This window comes from Trachymyrmex septentrionalis, unplaced genomic scaffold, assembly GCF_001594115.1.
Source record: "Trachymyrmex septentrionalis isolate Tsep2-gDNA-1 unplaced genomic scaffold, Tsep1.0 scaffold53, whole genome shotgun sequence".
In the NCBI taxonomy this organism is placed as follows: domain Eukaryota; kingdom Metazoa; phylum Arthropoda; class Insecta; order Hymenoptera; family Formicidae; genus Trachymyrmex; species Trachymyrmex septentrionalis.
In genome coordinates, this window is record NW_017305705.1 from 2605136 (window position 1) to 2621453 (window position 16318).

A 16318-nucleotide genomic window follows, 5' to 3' on the forward strand; every position below is an offset into this window, starting at 1 on the left:
TCAGTAAAGACTACTATCGCCTCCCGACGTTTCACCAGGACGCAGCTCCATACTTCTTTACATTCCATACGTCACATTCACTATGGGAAGTAAGGAAGCACGGAACGGTCGCCAGGTTATTACGAACTTAGGTCGTCCGAATGCCGATTTTCCCTCAAAGTAAGATCCTCTCTTCTTTGCTCCAACTGAGACTGCTCCGAACAGCTTTTCGATACGACACTTCTCGCAACAATTTCGTTTCGCGAATACACCGCTGTTACGTAATTCATCCTGAAAGATCCTGAAACACTCTCCAACGAGGAATACCTGGCGCGCTGTGAGCGCCTGTACTCAATCGTACTCGGAAGGTCCTGTTGACTTAACACCTGATTTCTTCTGAAATTATTACTCAATGGCCGAGAGAGAGAGAGAGAGAGAGAGAGAGAGAGAGAGAGAGAGTTTCCTCGAGCTGATTTCCTCGAGACTTCAAATCCTGCTAACCCGGATGACCGCTTCGGACTGAATGCTGCCAAAGCCTCGAGTACGATCGCTTTGGAACGAGCCCTCTAAAAATGGCTGCACAGATCCCATTGGCCTCTCCTCTCGAGTGACGACGAGCCGACACCCCCCTCGTCGTCGTCGTCGGCGTGTGCAGATGTAAGCTTACACTCGAGACGGCTACCACGCGACGGCTCGGCTCGGCTCGGCTCGGCTCAGCTTCTCGGCTCTCCCTCGCGTAGCGCTTCGCCGCGCCAAATTTGTCTTTACCCGAAAATAGTCAGTCCCACGGCTGCCACCACATGGTGTGACTATTCCTGGTCCAGACTCGAGTGATAACTTACCCAGGCCTCTGTCTCATTTCTCTCCCCCTCCTACTTCTTTTTCGTCATCTTCTTCTTCTCCCCGTCCTACTCTTCGTCTTCTTCATCTTCGTACTCTTCGTTCTTTTCTACTTCTAAGCTGTACAAAAGCGTGCACGTGAGCCCTCATGTCTCTTAGTAGACACACAAACCAAAGGTAGACATTCAGAACGGAGTGGAAAGCTTCGTTGTATGACACAATATTAATTTCTTAGGATTTCCTATTCATTCTCTGAAGTCTTCGGTAAAGTTAAAAATCTTATAAAAGCGTTCTTTTTAGTTCAGAGTTTCGTTTTTATAACTAATTTACAAGATTAAAAATTCCTACAAAAGAGAAAAGCGATTAGTTTTATGAATTTCTCTTTGATGAAATATCCAGCGCGTAACTCAATATTTTTACTTACCTCCCGTAATTGAAGACATGACTGACACAAGAAAAGTTGTAAGTGACAGAAATGAAAATTTCCAAGGAAACTACATTTTGAAATATTGTTTCATTTACTTAAGAAATATATACTTCTCATATTCTCATTTCTTATACAAATGTTTTCGTGATTGAAACTTTCCAATAGCGCTATCGCGTTTGACATCTAAAGACTTCTTCGTCAAAAAGTGACTTTTTGAAGATATCGCGTCAACAGCCGTGTTGATATGTTAATCCTTCAATTTGTCGTCACCGACTGCACTTAGCTACAATCGATCGGACTGTAAATCTGACGTAACGATATGCCGCGATATTTCGGAGGTGGAACATTTGGCAACTGCCATTGGCGATAGAACAGATGTCTAAATTCCGATAGGCCTCTTCATATAAAAACAAAGTTGCACCGTTATCGACGTTATTCTCGAGGTACTGTCGCGCCATCAATCGTTAACACGTTATCGGCAACGATCAACGTCAATGACAACGTACTCTCGCAGGTTAAATCCTGAATCGTGGCCACCGTTAACAACGATGATAAATACAGTATCGTAAATGCACGGGGGCTGAATTATAGGATTATACGTCTCGTGATATTATTTATAGAAAGATATGCGCGACGATAATGGCCGCTGGCGTGTGGCCAGCGCTTCTGCGATTTGAGTATAACACGCAGCGCGACGATTAATTTCAATTTTATACTTTACGTTGTTTATATCACCGATCGACCATGCGACTATCTTGTAATCACTCACCTCTCGCATTAAACAACCGATGAATCTTCATAGTATAGTGCAAACTCTTCTCGAGCTTTGCCAACGAAGCGCGGAACCATCGCGTGGAAATCAGACTTAACTCTCATGAATGAGACTTAAGCTATGGGATTAGCGCAAACTTGGTCACGCTATTTGTGATATATAATTGTCCCCGTATCATCATGCTTCGCATACATCGTTGCAATTCGGCCAAGAATGCTGTTGATGATGTGATACCGAAATACATCCCGACAAACAGCATCACCGGAGCGACGTTGCGAGTCCTCGACTCCCAAGTGGCGCGAGTCCAATTTTCGCGATGCAGGATGGCAGAAAAGCGTTATAATAATTCTTATTTTAAGATGATCTTGATATCCCACTTTGGATTCTATAAATTTTACGCTCAGAGAAAAATGCGGTAGCAAGTATAAACAATTATACAAGGTTTATATGGTAGAATTAATGTGTGTACGTAGTTGAGTAAACTATACTCGCGCACAAAAAGTATGAGCTAGATCAACACAATAGCATATATTCTTTTTACGGATGAATATAAGTATTTTACAGTTGCATTCCTTTACAGAAATATAATACTGCCCAATTTATTACTGAAAGACAGTAATTAATTATTTTAAGTATTAGAAATATTGAACGACTTTTAATACTTGAAATAAGTAATTAATTACTGTCTTTCAATATTAGCTAATATTAGATTTCTGTAAGGGATAACATATTAATGAGCACATTAATTCTACAATATAACACTTGTATAGTTGTTACCTTTATACAGTTGCTATCCTATATCTTTTTCTTTGAGTACATATGCTCAGTGTGTTTAGATAAAATGTCGGTCTCAAGAATAATTTTTCATTAAGGGGGGTTTCACCTTTGCAAGCATAAAAAAAATTCTTTTTTGTCCTTATTTTGATTCCTACATGTAAAATATTCCTGTAAAAGGATTTTTTTAAATTCGTAATATTAACGGAGCTATAAGCTATGAAAGCCGATGAAAAGAATAGATAGCGCATAAGCAAAGCAAATCGTCGTACGTCAGAATCCTCAAGAGAAGCCAGAACAGCTCGGCGATTGGAGAGATTAATGGAAAATGAATTTTATGAAGAGGAGGAAGGATTATTATATGGCCCCCTGGTATTGCAGAATAATCGTAAGTGCACTAAAAAACTTGTTATATGTGGAAAAAGTCAAATTAAAACTTTAAACGCGTTTTCCTCAAAACCACATTTTTCGACCTAATGAAACTGATAACTCAAAAATGAATTAAGATATTTACTTAATTCTTTTTCTTTTTTCCTCCTAACTTTTGCGCATGGCACGAACTAGAATCATGATTTTACAACAAATATTCGATTTGTTATTCACAAAAAAGTATCAAATTTTTAGGATAAAAAATTAATTTCTTTTTTCAATGCCGCCATTTTTACAAATTTCAGACAATTGACATTATTTTAGTTCATACCATAGCGACATTCATATATTAATAAAAATGAAAAGAATTTTAATTTCAAATGATTTGCAGAGTCAATATTACTTCCGTCATGGAGATGTGTTTTGCAGACCCCTAATTTAGTTGCCATTTGGAGACATTAAAATGCATATTTATCTAATAAAAAAATAATTTTTTTACTGTTTAAACATAACATAACTTTATGCAAAACGCCGTGTTGTTCTATATATAATAAATTTTCTTTAAAAAATTCATGAAACTGAGCTAATTTTACGGCTGTCAAAGGTGAAAGCCTTCCGAGCTCTTACATTTTATTAGAAATGCCAAGATGGATTTCCATCATTTGATAATTACCAGACTTCTCAAGTACATAATAATTTGTTACATTTCCGAAGACAAATTTGTAATAGATTTGGCGCCACTGAGATATTAATACGGACAGCGACAATTAGAAAACTTGTCACCTATAAGCTTTTCGACACGTTACAACACATCTTGCTCCGTATCTAACAGTCTGCAGAGACGCTCGTAGAGATCCTCGCATAAATTAAATATCCAACGCGACATTAGCTGCTTGCACGTCTGTCAACGACAGATTCCTCGGTGAATTCGGAATTCCATTTTTTCCCCAGGGAGAAGTTTATAGGAGCATTCGAGCTGCATATCTCGCATGCACGACATAAACTTACGGTGTCACTTTTACCGGGCGACTTTCGGAAACGAGGCACTTGGTCGCGACGGCCGGCGTCTAAAATTACTGGCAGCCGAAGACGTTGCATATCCGCGAAGTCGACGCAGTCCGGTGAGCCATGCTCAGAAACGAGTCTACGCGCTAATGCTGTCCCTATTTTTGGGCGTCGTCATTGTCGTCGTCGTCGTGGTTGTCTTCGTCGTCGGCGACAGCGTCATGACGGAGATGACTATGGAAGACGCAAAAAGAAAAGCAAACGAGGAAGCATTGCTATTCTTTCAGACCTTACCCTCGCCGATTATTTGAAATGAACAAAATCGACTTGAACGAGTAGTTATATAAGTTAAATACTTGAATTATAATCCTGAAATTTGATAAATGAAGCGAAGCGCATCTTATAACCAAAAATAATATCTAAAAATAAAAAAGAGATCTTTTTTTTTTTATAATATTATCAATTTATTTAATTTTAATATTTTTCAATAATATTATTAATTTTAACCCGAAAAAGGGCAAAATGAATATTGAAACAAAATCTTTCGAAGGTTTCCTGTTGAATAATTCATGTTTTAAATAACTCATTCTTTGAATAAAATCTTATTCTGCGCGTTACTGTTTTGACTTTATCAGAATTTTAATCTAAAACTTATTAATTAACGTGTCTAACGTGGGATGAGTCGTGAAAAGAATGATGTCCGATAGGATTTATTCCAAAGGAAAATTTATACTTGAAATTTTTGTCAAGGAACCACTCGACACTTGATACACCCTTGCATCTATCGCCGAAGCAATTTAATGATTTTAGGATGCGGCACATCGCTGAGAATAATTAAAGAGAACGTCGTTTCCTTCGTTCGCGCCGGAGAGGGAGAAAGAGGGAGGGGAGCTTTCCCTTAGCGGAGGAGCCACAGCCCCCGCCGCTCGTGTATCGGGTTACGAGTTCGTCGTTGAAAATAGCCTTTACTTGCGTACTAATGGTGAAGACTCGAAGTAACCCCGGCTGAAATACACGGCGCAGGTCGAAAGCCGCGCACTGACGCACTCTCTTCTATATCTCGAAAGAATTGTCGGTTGAATCTCGCGCTGATAAAAGAAAACCGCGGGAAACCCTCGGAAAAGAAACGATCGTGAGTTGCGGCTTTGCTAATTTAGAACGTTGTTAATTTAGAATGGAAAAAAGTGAAATGCCATCTCGCCTGGAGTGGAGCATGGTCTTTCTCGATTTTCCGCGGTTTCGCTACGAGTTCCTCGATGTCCAAAGAGAAATCACATTCTTAAGCTCGAACGTACACGCAAGTAATTTACATGCTAAATTCGATACACCATCTTTTCTTACGAAAGATGATACACACGCATCCCATCTCTCTCGCTTTTCTTTTTTCAAGTACGATCTGTTCTCTCTCTCTCTCTCTCTCTCTCTCTCTCTCTCCCCCTCCTCCCCTCCCCTTCTGCAATCTCTTGTTGCAATTTTATTCTTGTGGCATTGAAACAGCTACCGGCGCTTTTTCGCGAATAGAAAAGACCATGGCGATAACGCGGGTATCCATAAGAGATTTCCAATGCCGTTGGAATTCTATGCGCGGCCGAAGGGATGGTATTTACTTACATCGAATCATGCCTCGAAATTACTTTTATCCCCTTTAGAGTCACGAACGTTTCACTTGCAATCTTTCAAGCCGGCAAAAATTCGCTTGTTACTAGATTGAACGCAAGCATTCTCATGCAAGCTTCTCTAGAATTATTTTTAGGTGTCTAGACGTTATTTAGGAAATTCTTGACTTCTGACATCTAAAAGAGCTTTCGTAATACATATATTGCTGAAATACAACAATATTCTTTTCAAATGTTCGGTTTGTATCTATATGTAATCGCACGAGAAACTTCTAACTTTTGTGATTAAAAAACATGCAGCGTTGGAATAATTCAGTAATTTGTTTTTTTCTGAATATCTGACAATGAATCTTATTTGCGACATTTTCCAACATTTGTGATTGGACAAATCTTCAGCAGTTATAGAAAATATTGTACTAAGATTTTGTCTTGTGATAGAATTGAGATTAATGTAAGGTAATTTATTTTTTCAAAATATTTTTCGCGTTGTTTAAAAATACAACAATTGTTAAAGAACATGAATTTCCAAGTACAAACGTTCTCGTTTTTTTGTATATAATGAGATATTTTTTATATATCATAATTTTTTAATTTTTTCTGGAAATCTTCACGGAATATTTCTTGCTTTCTGTGAGAGAGACAATTGCAATTTTTTAGGGAGATTCGCGTTGTCATCGAAATCTATATAATGCATGTACGTAGTTTTAAAACTGTTGTCTTCAACGGACAAATATTTTAAAGCAATGTCAACTCGCATATCCTGTTACGAAAGTCAGAAAAGTTTCACTTTTTATTCGTTACTTGGAAACATAAATGGATCTCGGTTTTGATTCTGACGAAGAAAATGCTCTCTCAAAATACTTCAGAATATACTTTCTAGTTCATATTATGTAGATTTTTTGGAACTTCCTATATGCAGGAAGAAGCGGAAACCGCAGTAGGAAGTTGGCGAAACGCTAGAGAGGAAAACATAAAGGGCCCGAAGGAAGCCGCTTTTCAGGCGTCTAGGAAACCCAAATAAGAAACCTAGAAACCACCCTTACTCGTGGGGGCGGAACGTGCTCGCTTTTTGTCTTGTGACAAATCTATGTAACTTTATTCGAGAGCGTCGCGAGAGAAGTTAATGCTGTTTGTCTCGCGGTAGCTCGGGGGAACGCGCAAATTGCGCGGCCAAAAAGTTTGCGAAACACCGAAAACAGGGTGAACTAGTCGACGTGCCCTGCTTTACCACCGGAAGCGGGCCAAGGATGGACGTTTTTTTTTATTACGTCCTCGACGATCCCTTGTTCGTATCTCTTTTAACCCTTTTATTCCTATGTTATTTTTAACTTTTTATCGAAAAAGATACTTCAATAATTTTTCGCTTTTAATCATATATTTTATACCTGTATTTATTGTATTTTGGCAAATTTTATTAAATTTTTAATCTTAACGCTTTTATTAAAAGAGATACCTGTTATTAAATTCAAATTTCATAATGTTATTTAGAAACAAAAAAAAAAGGGAAATTAATTTTTGAGGAGCTGTATGTTATTTGAATTTGAAGTAAATTGACATAGTGATTTTCTAGGAACTAAATGGTTAATGGACGTTAATGGGGGGGATGGATTGATTGACGCGGTAAAATAAAGCATTCACGCCAGCAGCAGCCCGCACGAAGTTACAGGTATATATACGAGCAAAAAACGGACATTTACGCGGATAAACTCTCGAGTGTGCATCGTGCCGCGGAATTCGATATCGTCGGATGGAAATAAACGTTTTTTTCTATACGGCACTTTCGCATTTGTCCTTTTGAAAAAAGGGGACGTAATCCAGATTGGCATTTATTCGTGCCAAAATACGCATACTCGAAATATATTTAGTTCAAAAATACGGAATTATCATTTTAATTATAGTAGCTGCTAATAAACTTTGATTTTAATGTTGGGTAACTCTATTTATTGTACTCAGTTGCGAAGGAACGAACACTTTGTCTCAAATAATTACGACAAAAATGCCAAAATTCTTTCATATCTGTAATAAAATCCTATAAAAAATAATAAAATTGCAGAGCCCAGCGAACGCATTTTTTTTCTCATTTTTTTCCATAGCTTTGGAGCTTCGCCAAGCGCGAGAAACCGGAAGAGTTGCTCGAACTAATGACAAAAGACGATTCAAAACACCGGATTATTATGGCCATTAAGAGCCCGATCGCAGCCTCTCTGTCGCTTTTACTTTAGATACGACACTTTGAAACTCTGTACGAGCATCCGAAGCAGCAATTTGACGATATAGTAAAACTTCCGCACTATTTTAAGGCAAACATTAATGAGCGTATTAATTAATGTCGCATTAATTCTAATATCTCTCATTGAGAATTTAATCTATACATTAATCATATATTAGAGTAAATTTCGAAAAAAAACTTGTTAATTCTTATAAACTATAATTAAATATCAAATTACAATTGATTAAATAATTTGTTTGACGTGAAAAATTTTTCTCTCATTCTAAAATAATGGTAACATCACAAATCTTAATTTTACCATTCGTTAACGTTACATAATTACGTTATCGCAAAATTACAAATCGACGTATATATATTACAAAAATAATTTGTAATACATTAATGTCAACTGTGATAGGAAACATTTTACTTTCTACCCGCGACGTTTAAACGTACCTTTTCATATCAATATCATATAAAAAAAAATCACTCGTACGCGTTTATAACTGACGAAAAAAGACAAGTTATATTATTTTGCGATAGGATTGCGAATCGTGATTTTGTCATCTCGCATGTCATGACGGAAAGAATTATTGAGAAACGATAAGAGACAAAAAAAAACTTGGATGCTTTCCCATTTCATACAACTGCACGATGACGTAAGTCTCTAAAACGATGATCATGCTGAAAATTGTTTTGTGTCCGCAAGAAGACACGCTACCACTAACAATCATCGGTCGTCATTTCAGAGAGGACAGTGAACCGAAATAATTAACACTAAACTAATTATCAAGTTCTACAAAAGCATTCTTGCCAAGTCTATTCCAAAGTTATCCTTCTTACTGCTACTTTCTAAATATTTTGACTGTAATTTAAGCATTTTTGTATTTTTCTTTCTAAAAGTCATCCGGAAATTCTTCTAAACTTTTTGTAGCCCCGAAAAAATTTCCCGCTAAAAAGAAAAATCTCCAAATTTTTGATAGAAATTTTATTAAATTGGCAGCACTCTATACGAAAATGATTTAACATATTATATTGTATTTTAAACACGTATAATACTGGTCGCGCGTTCCATTGAGAAAAAGGAGCTTAAGACTGTGTCGAAAATGACGACAGATTCATTCGTAATCGAGTCCGACGAGGCAGATCGCGAACTTACGAAGACGCGAATGCGAGAGACGTAAACAGCCTCCAGCAGACGGGATATGTTTCAGAGCCAAAATATCTCTTCCTCCGCACCTATCTAAGACCGACCGACTAAAGACAGATAGACGTGTTTTCGTCGGAGAAATCGAATAAGCAAAATAAACGGGACCGAATTCATTCAGGAAAAACGTGGCGTCGCGCGTCGCCGACATCACCGTCGTACTTCATGCCGGAATCATTTTCATTCCTCATACTCTTTCTTCCTCTCTCGCACTTCTTCTCTCCCAGCCGAAAACTTATCACTCTCGTTTCAAGCATATACATTCACTCAGTGACAAACAGAATTGTTCACTATTGGTCAAAACTGCGTGCATTTCGAGAGACTACAGATATATATTATAATAAAGTATTGAAATGTGATTATAAATAATGGACTATTTAAAATTTAAATACAGAATTAGCAACAAGAATTGATTATCTATAAACTATAAATCTTCACTTATATAATGTATAGATGTGTAAGTCTTGTATATTATATTATATGTGTTTATTTTTTATTATTTTGTTTTTTTTTTCTGATTTCACGTAAACATTATTTTAATAGGCATTATAACAGTAGCCATACTGATGTTTCATCATTTGCGTATTCACATTCTCATTTTTAATATGTAACCTTATAAAACTTGTTCATATGCAATAAATTTAATTTAATTTAATTAGCTAAATATAAATATATATATTTATATAGACAATATATAATTTATAAATTATTAAAAATATATGCATTAAATTTGTATGGTACATTAGAACTTAAAAAAATACGACAATTGCGATATAATTATAGTATTATAGCTTTTTTTTTAACAAGTATATCTGAAAGGTTTATTTAACATAATAAATTTCAAAATTATTGTGAAGATTGATAAGACGTTTTTCTCTCTAAAATATAATATTATACTTTCGTAATACAAATAGTATATGCTGTAATACCTTACATTTTGAAAATGAAATGATTATGGATATAGTTTGGCAATTTTATCGAAAATCGAGTGTCTTTTATGAGTGCTTTTACGAGAGGACAGAAAATAATAATTCAAAAGATTTATTTATTGCCAATTTATATTCGTTTATTCGACCAGAAATACCATTTAAATGTAGCTACAGCTAATGGAAGTGTTTAAACTCTTTCACAGTTTGTTAAGCTCTTTTTTGGTGCTATAAAAATCACAATTTTATGAGAATATGAGAATACCACTAGTTTACTTTCCACAGTTAAAGGGTTTAATTACATGTGTTTTCGACGCGAAATACGGGATTTGGATAAAGATTAATTTTGATTGTAATTATGTATGAAAAGGAAATAAAGCTAATAGCAGTAACATATTAATTTCTGCTACATAATACGAACGACATTAATAACTATAGTACTAATAATATTTGCGGAAATGTAAACAACATCTGTTAATACTTACAATATGGAAATGTTAGACGGAAAAACAATAATAGAATTGTAATACTTGCTCGGTATAATATGTAATATATACTAGAAGTTGAGCATGGAGATATAAATAAATGCGTTTTCAAGAGAATTAGCAATTGAGTAATTACGGAATTATTGCAAACAAATTTCTATTATCTAAAAAAATGTTAAAGATAAATGCAATAAAATGCTGTAAATGTAAAAAAAAAAAATATTAACACATAATATTACAAATTTAAAAAGCGTTAACGAAAGATTACAGAATTAAAAGGTAAAAAGATTTTTAATTGTACGCTCATTAAAATCCAATTTCAAGATGTTTAGCGTTAGTTTAGCTTTGTACCGTTCAATCCTTCGATCGCGACAAAATTTATATCTTTGGAAATTTAATTTTCCACCTCGATAAACACTCCTATGGAAGTCCTCTAGATCCATCCGTAGGCATGGGGAATGAGCTCGCCGCCCTTTCCCTCCCGGCCCGAATTAAAATAGCCGACGAGTGCAGCGATCACGGGCGACCTACCCCGTGGTGCACCTGCGACTCGTCTGGCGGTGCCATCGCCGTCATATTTTATGCCGAAGTCATTTCCATCGCCGCGGAAAAGTTCCACCCGCCGCGTCAGTTTCCCGCGCCTTTTGCAATAACTTTTAGAGGAACTCGGAATTAATATATTTTTTTCAGGAAGACCGCTGGTACTTTCTCAACCACGATCGCTCTCCTCTCTCTCTCTCTCTCTCTCTCTCTCTCCCCTCCCCTCCCTCTCTTTCTCTCTCTCCCTCTTTCAGTGTAGGTATTGAACGCATAAATTATACGACTTCCCCGAACGCGATCGAAGTATTTTTCTTCCTTTTTCTTTTGTTCCTTTTTCTTTTAAATTTTCTATTTTCCTCTGCCTCGCATAAATTCTCTTTTGCAATTTTTTTTTGTTATATTGTGCTTTGTATGCGATTATTGTGCTATTCTTTCTTACATCAATACCCACTATCTTTCAGTTCATCTTTATACTTAATAACTTAATGTAAGGTTTCTCTTATGAATCTACTTGCTGTGTAATGTATTTGTATAAGTTAATTTATACATCGTTATTTGCACTCTGTATGTATCTTCTATCGCGATGTATGCCTAAGAAAACTATATACGCGAAATCAATTTTTTAAATTTTATTATTTATATTGTTGCGTATTCTAATAAAATTATTTCCAAAATTATTATATTAAAAATAATTGTATTGTTATTATATACCAATGTGGTTAACAATTAGCAAATTGTATAATGATTCAAATGAGTTTATTATATTAATAGCTATTGATATTAATTAATTAATTTGTCATTAATTGCTATTATGAATTTATCATGAAAGATATGTTGTAAAAGAATTACATTTATTTTCCTACTATTGCAAGGTTCGGAGGTTAATGTAACATTATCAATCTCATTTTTTATCGCTACTACTTTCTTCTTTTTTTCCTCTTACTTACGATAGCAGTCTTGTTCTTTGGTCACGATGCCGCCCACTGTGATATCAACCCAAGACATTCCAACCTTGCGACGTTCCAAACTTCACGGAATTAGTTGTGATTTAGTTTTGGTTCGATTACCTGTCTTCTCGGTGCTCGAAACCCCCTCGTTTCAAACCTCCCCTGAGGTCTGCCGACTAATCCTTCCATAGGTAGGTACTATCCTCCGAGAATTTCAATTTTCATCACGGCGGCGGCTGTGAGATTTCGTTAACCCTTAGCCTTTCCAAGATAAGCCATTTTACATATACAAATTTAACAAATATACGCAGAAAGAACGATTTTGCTAAAACATCTAAAAATTTAGTTAGATACAGTAAGTCTGAAAATAATTTTGTTGGATCGTACAAATAATTATGTAGAACGTTGATGACAACGGTGCATAAAATTTATTATTCTAACTACTTGAGCACTCTACACATAATTATTTTGATATAACAAAATTATTTTCTGTATCTAGTTAATTTTTTAGAGACTTGAGCAAGATCTGCGAATCTGCAAATATCTTTTTCTCTCAATTGAAAAGAATAGTCTTTATTTGATGCGCAAAAAATACGTATAAATGTTGAATTTACAACTTATTTGTAAATATTTAAATACTTTTTGTAAATTCCTTAATGTTGTAAGAAATGTTACTGTATTAAAATAATAATGCTACACTGTTAAATTTATAATTACAAATTATATCGAATCATTTTCAATCATCCCTATTTTAGGTCGTCACTGCTTCTATTCTATGTCGTTAATTTAACTAAAACAATGGAATTAACTGTATTATATTTGATTCAAATTTAATTTGTTATTTACTAAGTGCATAATAATATGGACATTGTTTACTTTGAAACTAAAATTACAGAAATGGGTTGATTAAATGTGCTTACTTTTTTAATTACATATTTTAAAATGTATTAAAATAATACATTTTGACATAAATAGAAGTTAAAAATAACATAATATTATTTAACTCAAGGAATTAGTTTAAATTTGATTTTTTTACATTTCACAATGTAAGAAAGAAACTAGGTGAGATTGCATTGGGACGCGCATTTAAGGTATAAGTCAAACGTAAACACGTAAGAAAGGCGCGCCTAACATTTGTTTCTTCAAGGTGACTCTTTAAGGTGACTTTACTTAGTTTGTTAGTATTTACGAGAATACACTATACGGAACATCTCGCGAGAGAATTGGAAATGCCTGTCGAAGAACAACGTCACGAAGTGACAGCTTTAGCTTCGGCAACGAGACCGAGGAAAAATACGAGGAAAAGCGCGCCAGTAAGGAGAAACGAAATTAGAAGGACGCGGAAGTACTTTGAGAAGTTCTTCTCTTAATCCGGATCTAACTTCCGGTATTCGGTACTCACGGCAAATTCCAATTTTCGTCGGACACTTTGCCGATGAAGTTTCGCGAAACGACGGCATGGCTAGGAAGAAAACTCTCCCGCGTGCAAGAGATTTCGATTTTTCTCTCGTGAATTCCCTTTGATTTTAATCTCGTCGTGTAAAAGAAGAAATAAAGCAAAAAAGATGAAAAAAAAAAAACGCGAGAACGTGCAACGTATCGAAGTATGACGGTATCGGGAGCACCAGCTCTTTCGCTGGGTGCGCCAACTCGGATGGAGGCGCCCGGAAATTGCGTCACGGTAGCGACCAACATTTCCTCATGGTTTCTGCATATTAGAGCGCGTCTATCCTCCCCCGCCCCGCAATATCGTTCCGTCACCCACGAATGGACATCGCCAATTTGAACGCCGGCCGTGCGTTCTTTCTTCCCCGATTCATCGAGTCGACCGAATTCGTCGAATATAAACGCAGAAAGTCGAAGGACTCTCTCTGAAAACTTACATAATAATATGATGATGAGCGTGTCTATTGAATTTTAAGATAATTTACTTTTAAAATTCATGATTCTCTTTGCAGTCTTTCATTACGTGTCTTTACAATTGTGCTTCGAATTAGAATTCTGTTAACATAATGTCTACTCGAAATTATATAACATTTTAGTCGAAGTTTAATAAAACTATTGGAGAACGTTGCGTCGTATTTGCATTTAACGTATCCTGCATGCACAGGAAGAAAAGTTTTGCTAAAATAGATGGAAATTTATGTCAGATAAAAATCTGAAAATAATTATGTTGAACCATTTCAATAATTATTATTAAACACTCAAACATCGTTGCTTGAATAAGCTAATAGCAAAACTTTTTGCAGTATTATCATCATGTTTGAGTATCTTCAGTACGATTAGGTCATTCGTGTCCTACATGCATATTTTTTAAATACTAATAACTAGATGCACCAAGAAACATTTATATACAATTTTTTTTTATTCACAAATACAAATATCTAAAGCTATATGTAAAAATTACTTAATAATTGTTGTATGCTTGTAAAAATGAAAATTAATTCGTGACATGAACGATCCATGGTGTGTAGTAAAAGAATCCAAAAAAATTATCGTGTGTATTAAGGGATAATTATATCGATGATCCAATATAATTACTTTTGGATCTGGCCTAATTTTTATATAACGTAGATGAGTCAACCGTAATGTACACCATCTTAATTTTAAAGGGATAAAAAATTAAGGAAACTTCTTCACTCACCATCATACTTCAGTAAAACTGTTCTTTCCATATAAATGCGAATATGAACTTTTGTCTATTACAGGATGGCAAGATAAATCGAAAACATAGTATGGAATGCAAATTTTTATTTTTTTTTTCTTCGACGAAGAAAAGGGCTTACTGTCGTCGAATATTAGAAGCTAATTTATTTCATGCATGATCGACAGATAGGAGGGTGTGGCGCAAAAATTGGTGCTTTGTTTATTACGCCGAGTTTGATCGAATCGCATGACGCACGAATGACTGATAGAAAATCCAAATACTTCGGAACCATCGGCTGAAAAGGGAGGAGTGCCATCGTTGGGAAGGCAAACGAAAGGGAAGATAAATGGAATTCCGCCGGAATTCCGCGAGACTGCCGCGGATAAATGTTTTAGGGACTGAAGGTCCTTGTGGTTTCTCAGTAATCTGTTGGTGAATATCACGAGAAGACTCTCACGAAAAGATGCAACTTCCGATTTTATCTTACTCCTAAATGAACGATGAGTAAGCCATTATCTCATTGAGATCGAAGGTGCAATCGGTTGAAAAGAAAGATCGCCCTGGTTATATGTAGCACAATTATTGTGCGATATTTTAATTATATTTTTTTATCTCTTCACAAAATATTTTCACTCTTAAAGCATTATTGCGAACGATGAAATAGATGACACTTTATGGACAAGCTAATAAATCACAGTAAGTTATGAGGAAACAAAATATAATGTTACAAACATACAGCAAGATAATAAAATACAAGGAGTTATTAATCAGAAGGCAACTGCGACTAAAGAATCAAGAGACGAGTAGTTTCTTATCTGTCGAGGGACTTGAAAAAAGACGCTCTTCAAATTATGATTAATTGACATCCAACATAAGCAACACAAACTTATCTAATACACGTATTGTATGAATTGAAAATATATTAAACCGTGTATTTTTATTTATTTTTAAAATTATTTTTTCTCTTTCTTCTATTGCCACAATACTCGAGATATCTGAAAGACATTGTAACAAAAGCCTTATTAATCTCACATTCACATATTGTCATTTTCATGTAACCTTCGCGTAAAACTTGTTTTTATGCGCAATAAATTAAATTAAATTAAATAACCATTAAATAAAGTCAAGTAATTTTTCGAAATAGATTTTAGACACAAAAGAAAAACAGCTCGTACAAATAAGATTTATTTGATTTTTTTCTTTTTAAATTTCTGTTCTGCGTTTCTCTCATATTATTCTTCTTATACTCTAATCTACTACGTTCTAAAACTCTTTCCTTTTTAATTATTAAGATTTTTTTTTTAATTAATAATATATTGAAGAACGTACTTAACCTATGATATAACATTCTTGTGGGCTATTAATCCACTGAAAATTACCTTCCCCTTCCTTTCTGAGTCGGACGCAAAACAATCCCGCGTTTCGACAATGACAAACCGAGCGGAATTATTTCCCGTGCGGCTCGCTAGCTATGGCCGCTCTTGAGATCATCCTCCCTCCCTCCCCCCTCCCTCTCTCTTTCTCTCTCTCTCTCTCTCTCTCTCTTCTCTCTCTTTCTTTTTCTGCATTTGACGT

The 16318-nt window shown here is 35.4% G+C and overlaps 1 protein-coding gene across 1 annotated transcript in view; it reads left to right on the top strand.

The window, feature by feature from the left end:
* Positions 1-16318, top strand: part of LOC108751992 (E3 ubiquitin-protein ligase MIB1) — a 433491-nt gene that overhangs the window by 408410 nt on the left and 8763 nt on the right. The window lies entirely within an intron of this gene.